The sequence below is a fragment of the Panthera uncia genome, chromosome B1 (assembly GCF_023721935.1).
Source record: "Panthera uncia isolate 11264 chromosome B1, Puncia_PCG_1.0, whole genome shotgun sequence".
NCBI lineage: Eukaryota > Metazoa > Chordata > Mammalia > Carnivora > Felidae > Panthera > Panthera uncia.
Genome location: NC_064811.1, coordinates 174,853,596 through 174,863,493, shown reverse-complemented (window position 1 = coordinate 174,863,493; position 9,898 = coordinate 174,853,596). Strand labels below are relative to the sequence as shown.

The 9,898-nt window shown below is 44.3% G+C and overlaps 1 pseudogene; it reads right to left on the bottom strand.

Moving 5' to 3' along the window:
- Nucleotides 1-7,491: 7,491 nt before the first annotated feature.
- Nucleotides 7,492-8,991, bottom strand: LOC125924013 (ubiquitin recognition factor in ER-associated degradation protein 1-like; annotated as a pseudogene).
- Nucleotides 8,992-9,898: the final 907 nt, after the last annotated feature.

The following is a 9,898-nucleotide window of genomic DNA, read 5'->3' as shown; positions in this document are numbered from 1 at the left end:
TGTTCCATTTGACTTTATTTTCAAATGCACTTTGTTAAAGCAAAAGCAGGACACCATCCTTAGAAATTATTTCCACACATGTTTTCCAGGAGGCATATTTTGTTACCCCCAAAAGATAAGATACACATATGCTTGTATATGAAGAGTCAATAGCTAGTAGGATACACATAAAAATGTTAAGAGTGGTTACCCCTGAGCAGTGGGAATGGGCTTGGGGCTGGTGCGAAAGTAGGATTTTACTTCTCACTTTATATATTTCCTATTTGGAAAAATGTTCATCTGAAGTGGGTGTCATTTTTTTATCAGTTTATTGAGAGAAAGAGGGAGATTGTACAGCCTCGTGCATGCAAGTGGGGGAAGGGCAGAGAGAGAGGAAGAGAGAGAATCCCAAGCAGGTTCTGTGCTGTCAGCACAGAGCCTGACGTGGAGTTTGATCTCACAAATGGTGAGATTATTACTTATGACAAAATCAAGAATCAGATGCTTAACCAACTGAACCACCCAGGCACCCCTGAGTATCATATTTACAATAATTGAATAATATCATTTTATAATAATTGAATTTTATAATTCAATATCATTTTATAATAATTGAATAATATATTCAATATATATGTGCAGAAGAGGTGTTAGAACAATGTGGGAGCGATATCAGAGTGGCCAAATGTGTTTGGATGCAGAAAGTCATTAATAATTATGTTTGGTTAAAAAACACTAATATGAAGATTACTTTTGATTTGTAATCTCTTAATTACAGATACATAAAAAGAGCCAGTAACTAACTGTCAAAACTTGGAAGCAATCGAGATGTCCTTCAATAGATGAGTGGATAAACAGACCATAGAACATCCGTATGTTGGAATATTTTTCAGTGATTTAAAAAAAAATCTATGGATGTAAATTTAAAAAAATAAAATTCAGTATTCTGTTCAAACAAAAAAAAATCTATCAAACCATAAAAGACATGGAGAAGGGGTATTTGGGTGACTCAAAGGGGTTGTCAAAGAAGGGGTTAAGTGTGGGACTCTTTTTTTTTTTTTTAATGTTTATTCATTTATTTTGAAAGAGAGTACATGGGCACACACTTGAGAGCATGTGGGGAAGGTGCAGAGAAAGAGGGAGAGAGAGAATCCCAAGCAGGCTCCACGCTGTCCGTGTAGAACCCAATGCAGGGGTGGATCTCACAAACCATGAGATCATGACCTGAGCTGAAACCAAGAGTCGGAGGCTTAACTGACTGATCCACTCAGGGGACCCAAGCGTGGGACTCTTGATCTCAGGTGAGATCTTGATCTCAGGGTTGGGAGTTAGTTGAAGCTGTGAGTTGGGCTCGATGTTGGGAGTGTAGCCTTCTTTAAAAACAAAACAAAACAAAACAAAACAAAACAAAACAAAACAGACATGGAAGAGACTTAAGTGCATATTGCTAAATGAAAGAAGCCAATCTGAAAAGGCTGCATACTATGCAATTCCAACTATATGACATTCCAGAAAAGGCAAAACTAGGGCCACATAAAAAGATCGGTGGTTGCCAGGGGCTAGGGAAGAGGTGAAGGAGGGAGGAATGGATAGGCAGAGCACAGGGGGCTTTTAGGGCCTTGGAACTATTCTGTATGATACCCTAACGATCAATACATGACATGTGTTTGCCAAAACCCATAGAACAGTACAACACCAAGAGTGAACCCTAATGAAACCATGAACTACAGTTAATAGTAATGTGTCTATATTGATTGGTCAACTGTAACAAATGTAATCCCCTAATGCAAGACGTTAATAATAAGGAAACCCCCTTGGGAAGGAAGAAGGAACACCACACATGGGAATTCTTGGTACTTTCTGCTCAATTTTTTTCTGTAAAACTATAGCTACACTTTTTAATAACTTAATTTTAATAACTTATTGCTGTCTTCCCATATGTAATAATAAAAGGCCAGTAGTAACATAACAGGATTAAAAACTAGCAGTTCCTAACCAAGTCAGGAAGGGCCCAGCCACATTTTACAAGGTAAAGCTCTGGAAAGCTTTTCTTCCCGGTCTGCGATCTGCTTTGCCCAGCAGTCTTGGAACCCGTCCTCCCTGGCACGCTGCTGGCAGGACATTGAGAGCCCTCGCCCACCTGCGTGGCCTTCGCAAGTGCTCGCCTTGTGCGCCCTAACCGCCAGAATCCCTCTGGTTCTCACCAGGGTGCCGGGCACCTTGAGTAGCTTCTACCCAACTGGTGACCTCTGCGGCCATGCGGTCAAACAGCGCGGCACTGGATGCACCTGCCCGCTCCATCCTGAGGGTCGCCCACGCGCGACGCGCCACGCTTGGGCTCCAACTACGCCAGGACGCTGAGTCAGCGGGTCTGCAATCAGTCCCTCTCTAGGAGAGGCTGTTGTGACTAATAGGGTGAGAGCAGCAGCGTGGATGCACCGGAGCGTGGCGGGCTGGACGCCTGGGAAGGAAGTCCTAAGCTGTGCTGATTTGTTTTTCTCCTCCCCTGGCCCAGCTCGGGGGGCCATAAACCCCCAGTACAACAGACGCACTCACACACCGCCCTGGACATTCAGTTTGTCGTGAGTAAAGCCTCGAGCTGGTGGTGCTTACAGCCCCCAAATAAACACCCACTTCCCTTGGGGGCATTGGGATTTATTCTATTTAAATTGCACAGATTGTTTTCATTCCTCCGTGTTTGAAGTCTTGAAGGCTGAAATCTGCTTCTCAGCTTTTTGCATGCATTTGTTGTAGTGATGGAGTCACCCCTGCGACACTGGCTGCTCCTATAGCAACAGCAACAAAACAAGATCAGGCCTCCACCAGGGTCAGGAAAGGAAACTCCCAAGAAAGTCGGGCAATGCAGTCATGGGTGTGGATGTCTCTTTTAGGGCCTGGTGAGCAGGCATGGAAGAAAAGCCAGGGTGACAAAGATGTTTTCATGATGAAGTCCTGCATTGTACTCATTCAGCTTAACATTTTTTAAAGTATGTCCTTCCTTTGGGGTTAGAACTTGGAATTCAGAGTTAATGCTTATTTCAAACAGTTACACGAAGGGAGAGTGTTACCCCTTAGTACATGTTCATACAATTGCATGTGTTATTATTGGTATTTTATATACATACATCCAATGTCTACTATATATTGCATATATAGTTATATTTAGAGTGTAGTATACGATGTAATTATATTCCATTTTTTTGAAACTTTTTGAAACTTCGTACTTCCAAGTAGATATTGTTCGGAAAACACTTGCACACTGTATACCTTGAAATTTCTCTTAAGTTCTTATGTTAAGTACAGAGTTGAGGTTCAAGATTCCTCTAGATCCAGACTAAAAAGCAGGGCTTCATTGCCTTCTAAAGGAAGGGTTCTCAACCCTATTAGACCCAAGGCCCACTTTTTACAACCAATACTTTGTAACAGCCCCTTAACTATTCTAAAGTGCATTTATACTTCGTATCATTCACCTATAACATAATTTTTAAAAAACCAACACAATATTCTAACATATAAAGGGGAGATAAAAGGAAAGTAATAATATGATACAAAGGCATGAAAGGAGAAGGCATAATGAAGTAGACATTGAGTCCCACATACAAGTGACGGCTATAAATGAAGCCTAATGCAGGTGTTTCATACTGGCAAGTAAAATACCCCAAGCCAGTGATAGGATTTTCTGCAATGGCAGGCAATTCTTAGCAGAGCAAGCAAAATAAAGTATGATCTTCCCTCTTTTTACATTGTAGTTGCCTTCATGGAACTCAGCGCATATTAAAACCCCACAAAAGATATTTTGTGTTTACATGTTTACATGTAAAATGGAGTTGGGTTCTGGGCTCAGATAATCATAAATAGGGTGTTGGGCTGTTGGATTTTCTTACACAAATATCTGGTGGGATGTTCAAAAGTTGACAGAACTGTCCAGGCCAACAGTGCTACCCAAATATTGTGACAACTAATCCTCCCTCCCACACAGATTTCCAAAACATTCCCAGGGGTAATTTCAAAACACTCTACCTTTTAAACCACTGTTCTAAAGGACAGAACTCTGACTCCGACAGAGACATAACGCTAATGTGCTTTATTTATTGACTTGAAAAGTGAGTCAAAGAATGCAAGGCAAAGTTGCCGAAAAACAGACCATCTTAAAATCAAAGGGTGGGAAATTGATCCCAAAGAAAGGAGTCTCTTCCTGGCGCTTGCCGCTTCTGGAGGGGACCGAAATGACTAGCTTACTCATGAACAAAAACAAACAAACAAACAAACAAAAAGAGTGAGGTCCCTCCAAAAGCTTTTCTAAGCATTTTATAAGTGCAGCTGGTCCCAAGATCAGGTGATGCCTTAGAAGCTCAGTCACGGGGAATAACGCTGTAGCAAATACATGACCAGTGATGAACCAAATGAAATGGGGGGGATGAGACGCACTATTCTCAGTTTCTCCATCTCCAAACAGATGCCTTCTGTAGAAACCATGTCAAGCTGGCTTGAGCACAGGATCCCTTCCACAGGGCTAAGTGCCATTTGCTTGTCTGGAAATAGCATAAGTCACAGTCCTGATGCCAAATAGCAAAGTGGAGATGTGCAGGGTAGGAAGACTGGATGGAGAAGAAGAAGGCAAAGCACCAATTTTCAATCCCTGCTGTACATTGGGATCTCCTGGGAAGAGATTTTGACATTCATCATCTTGGGCCTTTTCTTTCAGTAGATGTTGGCACATTTTATTGGTTTCATGTCCTTATTTTGCATACTATCTAGCCCCAGTTCTATTTCTTAGCACTGTTGGCTATTTCGATAGTTTGATCCTTCTGAATCAGGGCTCAGGATACTTGTAACACATTTTGTTATAAAATTGAAAACCAGCGACTCTACATTTGTTTCATTATCTGTCACCCCATCCACTTAACCTCCCATTCATCAAAGCTAAAAGCTTACTGTGTAGTTCTATCTTTTTCTCTCTCTAGTTCACACTCTTCTAACCATGAATGTATCATCACATTTTTAATGCAATGGTAGTCTCCTTCTTTTCCATCAGAATCCGTGCAATTAGCTTCATTTGTTCTACAGTGATATCTACCCATGGCCTTCTGACTTCATTGGCTGGGAGTAGGACTTCAGCATCAATTTTACAAGCTCATCAGGTGATTCTAACGTGTAGTCAGAGTGGAGAACATAAATCTGGCAACTGGAAATAAGAGCGAACATTTGTCCCTTTTGTCAGTCCGGAGTTTTTACAAAGGAAAGAAGGTTATAGCACCAGGTGTGAGGCTTAAATGAGAGAATATGTATAAATCATGCAGTGCTGTGCTTGATAGAAAGTGATCAATAAATAACTGCTATTTCATCATTATCATCTTATCATTTAATGAAATAAAATGTTAGATTGAGGATTCATATACAACATATTAGCGTCCATGAAGAAGTGGGCATTCCAAAATGTACACAAACAAACAAAAATCTTAAAATCATTTCCTTTGAACACGGATGAAGAGGCATTTATTTTATTATTATTATTTTTTAAATGTTTATTTTATTTTTTAATTTTATTTATTTTTATTTTTTTAATGTTTATTTACTTTTGAGAGAGACAGAGACAGAGCGAGAGCAGGGGAGGGACAGAGAAAGAGAGGGAGACACAGAATCCAAAGCAGGCTCCAGGCTCTGAGCTGTCAGCACAGTCTGACGCGGGGCTCGAACCCACGACTGTGAGATCATGACCTGAGCTGAAGTCAGGTACTCAGCCAACTGAGCCACCCAGGTGCCCCAATGTTTATTTATTTTTGAGAGAGAGAGCGAGCAAGCAAACAAGTGAGTGAGCATGTGCACGAACAGGGGAGGGTCAGAGAGACAGGGGAACAGAGGCTCCAAAGCGGGCTCTGCACTGACAGCAGTGAGCCCAGTGTGGGGCTCCAACTCACAAACTGTGAGATCACGACCTGATCTGAAGTCAGACGCGTAACTGATTGAGCCCCCCAGGCACCTCTGAAGAGGTATTTAATAGATTTTCAGTGTTCCTAAATGAATCTGTTCCCAGTCTACTTGGGCATTCCCAGCCTTGAACCTGTCATTTCTGTCCATTTATGCTGTGTGAATGCCAATCCCAGATGTGCACAGCCAGCACTTTTCTGGCGCTGAGGGCTCCCCAAAGCAGACAAGCACCTTCATGCATAATGCATGGCCTACTGGGTGGCGTAGGGGATAGGATGATCTATTGTATTGAGATCGAAAGAACAGGGTGGGAGAGTCAGGCTCCTAATCACTTCAGTCCTTTCTTACCATCAGGAAGAGAGAGAGAGAGAGAGAGAGAGAGAGAGAGAGATAGTAGAGGGGTTGAGCAAAGGAGAAAGAGAGAAGGAGGAGGGAAAGGGAAGGAGAGGAGAAAGGCTTTTGCTTTAAGCCTCTCAAGTTCTCAGCTGGCCTAAATGACGTGAAGGATTCATTTGGCCTCGGCTAGAGACAAGTTCCAGGGGCTCCCCCAACAGCGCGATGACTTGCCCCTTGGGCCCCTTTCCCCTAAGCCTCCTGAGCAGCCTGATATGACGAGGCATATCTAAGGGGTAATATGGAGGGAGATGCTCCCTCGCGAGAGCTAGATCAGAGTGCCTCCAATCCCCCTAACTTGCGTTGGCAAGGGTCTGATTGGCAAGCAGGAGACTAGAACTTGGCTAACTTAGGAAGGAAGAACATCCTGGAAGGCTACTCGGAGAGCTCCCATCACATGAGGAAGCTGGAAGAACTGGTTTAGAGACAAGCGTCAAAGGAGACAGGGCGGCTGGCAGAACCTCTCCACCACCCTACTTCTTGAAGCACCCCCAGACACAAGCAGTTTTAAGCTACCACGCTGGGTTTGCCTGGTGGAAGAGAAAGCAATTCCCCAAATGACTGAATGTCAAGACAGAGGCCTCACCCCTGTGACCGTGGATATAAATTTATCCTTGCCTCTGACCCAAACACATCGGCATTCCAGTTCCTAGAAGGTGATATGAGGGGAGAACTGAGGGGAGGCCAGAGTTTAAGGTTAATAAAGAACTATCTAATTTCAAACTATTATGATCATGCATATTCTCATAAAGATACAAATATTGAGTAGTGAGGAGATCATAGAACAAAGAGGATTTGTTTTTAAAAGTGTGCTTACTATATCATGATGTATTCTATCAGACCAGGCTGTCCTATCTTTATAGATATTTATACTCTGTCATTATCATGAAGCTGTATAAGACGGTTATTAAGAGCTTAAGCTTGGGGCACCTGGGTGGCCCAATTGGCTAAGCATCCGACTTCAGCTCAGGTCATGATCTCGCAGTTCGCGAGTTCAAGCCCCGCATCAGGCTGACAGCTCAGAGCCTGGAACTGGCTTCAAAATCTGTGTGTCCCTCTCTCTCTCTCTGCCCCTCCCCTCCCCTGCTCATGCTGTCTCTCTCTCTCTCAAAAATAAATAAACATTTTAAAAAAAGAGCTTAAACTTCATAGTCAAATCCCAGCTCCACCCTTTATTGCTGTATGGCCTTAGACAAGTTACTTCACCTCTCTGTGCCTTATTTCCACATCTGTAAAATGGGAACAGCAATAGATCTACCTCACTGGGTTGCTGTGGGAACTCAATGCAATAATTCATATGTGACCAAGACATTGAATAATCAAGATTTATGTGATGTAATCAGAAAGAACCTTTGCTTCTCATTGGCCACTTATAATTTATTCAGTGGGAGGTCTTTTTTGAATGAAAAACCAGGCAGTTCCCTAATGTTTCTGACTATCCTTGTATGACAATAAAAAGTTCTAGAACCTCACTACGTTGCAAAAGACCATCACTCTTTGATGCTTAGGAAGTCATGTCCCACGTAATAAAGGCTTCCAGTTTCTTTTTTCTTTCTTTCTTTTTTTTGCAACTGATTTTTTTATTTTCCAATCAGCCAACAGTCCCAACTTACGCTTTCTTCCCTTTTTAGGCAACGACGGTCCTTCTCCAGAGAAGGCAACGAATCTGCCGCCAGCTTCAACCGCTTCGACCTTTCTGACAGTGGATGTGAATTTCTGATGAAAGTGATCTTACCAAGTTTAAATTCATAATTGGGAATTCCCCTTCTAGTGTCTCCAGGCTTGACTGGGGAGGGACTGGGCCCTACACCTTTCTTCTTCCAGTCCGGTCTCTTTCGAGAGCCGGAGAAAGCACCGAAGCCCAGCTCTCCAGCATAGTCGCTGTGGTCAGCTTCGCCTTTCGGTGGGCTCATCCTGCCGAACTAGTCTTTCGGGCTCCTTGTAGCCCCGTGGGGCATTGAGCTCTAGGTTCACTTCGCACCCAATAATGGGCACGGCTTTGTCAGGCTTGGTCTCCATCACCCGCAGTTCATAAATCTCGTTGTAGTTGATGGCAACCACATCCCCTATGGTCAGGCAGGCAGTTTCTTCGTGCGTTTTCTAATACTGCTTTGGGGTCGGCGATGTCCGGGAAGTCGGGGCTCTGAGGCTGGAATTTGGAGTCCGTGGCTACTTGAAGGTTGCCACCCTCCACCTGGACCAAGCCCCCTTCTTCCAACAGCAAATTCTGCATCATCCAGTGTGGGAGGCAGCAGACGCCCTCGTTGGCCACAAACTCACAGTGGGCCATGCGCTCTGAGTTCTGGTTGGTCAGTTTCAACAGCATGGGGTAGGTGATGTTGAGTCCGCTGGGTAGATGGAGGCTGAGGGCGGCATAGTTATCTTCCCTCCTTTCTCCACATCTGCCCTGTCATTAGGCCCCGCGAGCATGGACCCCCAGAAGCAGCGGTACTGCATGGGGAAGTGGTTCTGGAAGACCCAGGGAATCGGCTGGTCAAACACGTTGGAGGAGAACATGATGGATCCTTGCGCCTGGCAGATGCCGCTTGGCCCAGAGAACGTTAGGATGCGAGCCCACGGACTCGCTCGGCTCACAGCCGCTGCCCAAGGGTTCCAGTTTCATCCAAGTTCCCCTGAGATGGGGTCCTCCCCTCGGAAACCTATAGGGGGCACAATTCTCCTCTATTTGCTCACCTCGCCTCTCTGATCTTGATCTTCCAATTTGATAACCAGGAGTTCTCATCCGCTGAAGTGGGAGGAAGGGCAAGGGCGTGGGCAGAAAAGTTCTTACTTAACTGGTATCGTTGGAAGATGATTCTCCACCGTCTAGGCTTGGAAAATGTGAAAGGGAACTTCCTTTCCAGGGGTTTCAGAGTGCCCCACCGTGACGATCCAACTGCGCTTCTCACGAGGAAGGAAAGTATTTTTCTCCCCGTTGCCGCCCGTGGGCTGTGCACGTGTGTGTGTGTGTGTGTGTGTGTGTGTGTGTGTGTGTGCATGCGCACACGCGCGCGTGTGTATGCGTTTTTAGTCGCTCACTCCACGCAGAATCTCTGTTAGAGACCCATTATTCCTCCAGGCACTCCCTCAGCCGGAATTTAAGAAGACTCTAAGCCAGCCTTCCCTCCCTCCTGGTCCACACACGGACTGTTTGTCCTGACGTTCTGGGAGTGCAAGTTGATTTTAATACAGCAGCAACTCTGCTCTGTTAATGATGCTTCGAACCGATCCTTCTCTCCTCCCCTCTAGATGGCTCCAGATACAAGCCAGACAACCATCCACTGTGCTTCCTCATTGCGCAGAACGCATAAGAAGCTCCGGATGTCCCAGGGGAAGGCCTTCTTAACTTGGGATGAAGAAGTAAGCCATAGGGAAAGGATCCAGAAAGTGCCTGTCTCCAAATACACTGTCTTCAAACATTTTCTCACAATTTCAGCTTTTTTATATATTTGAGTTGGCTGAAGTAGTTATGAGTTGTATAACCAGTTTTCAATGGAATCCTGCTTTGAAAGCCCTCGGGGGTGGTCTTACAACTCACTTTGATATTTAATATCTAGGGTTCTTATGCCTTAGGCCAATACTGGGAAAGGAAGAGACC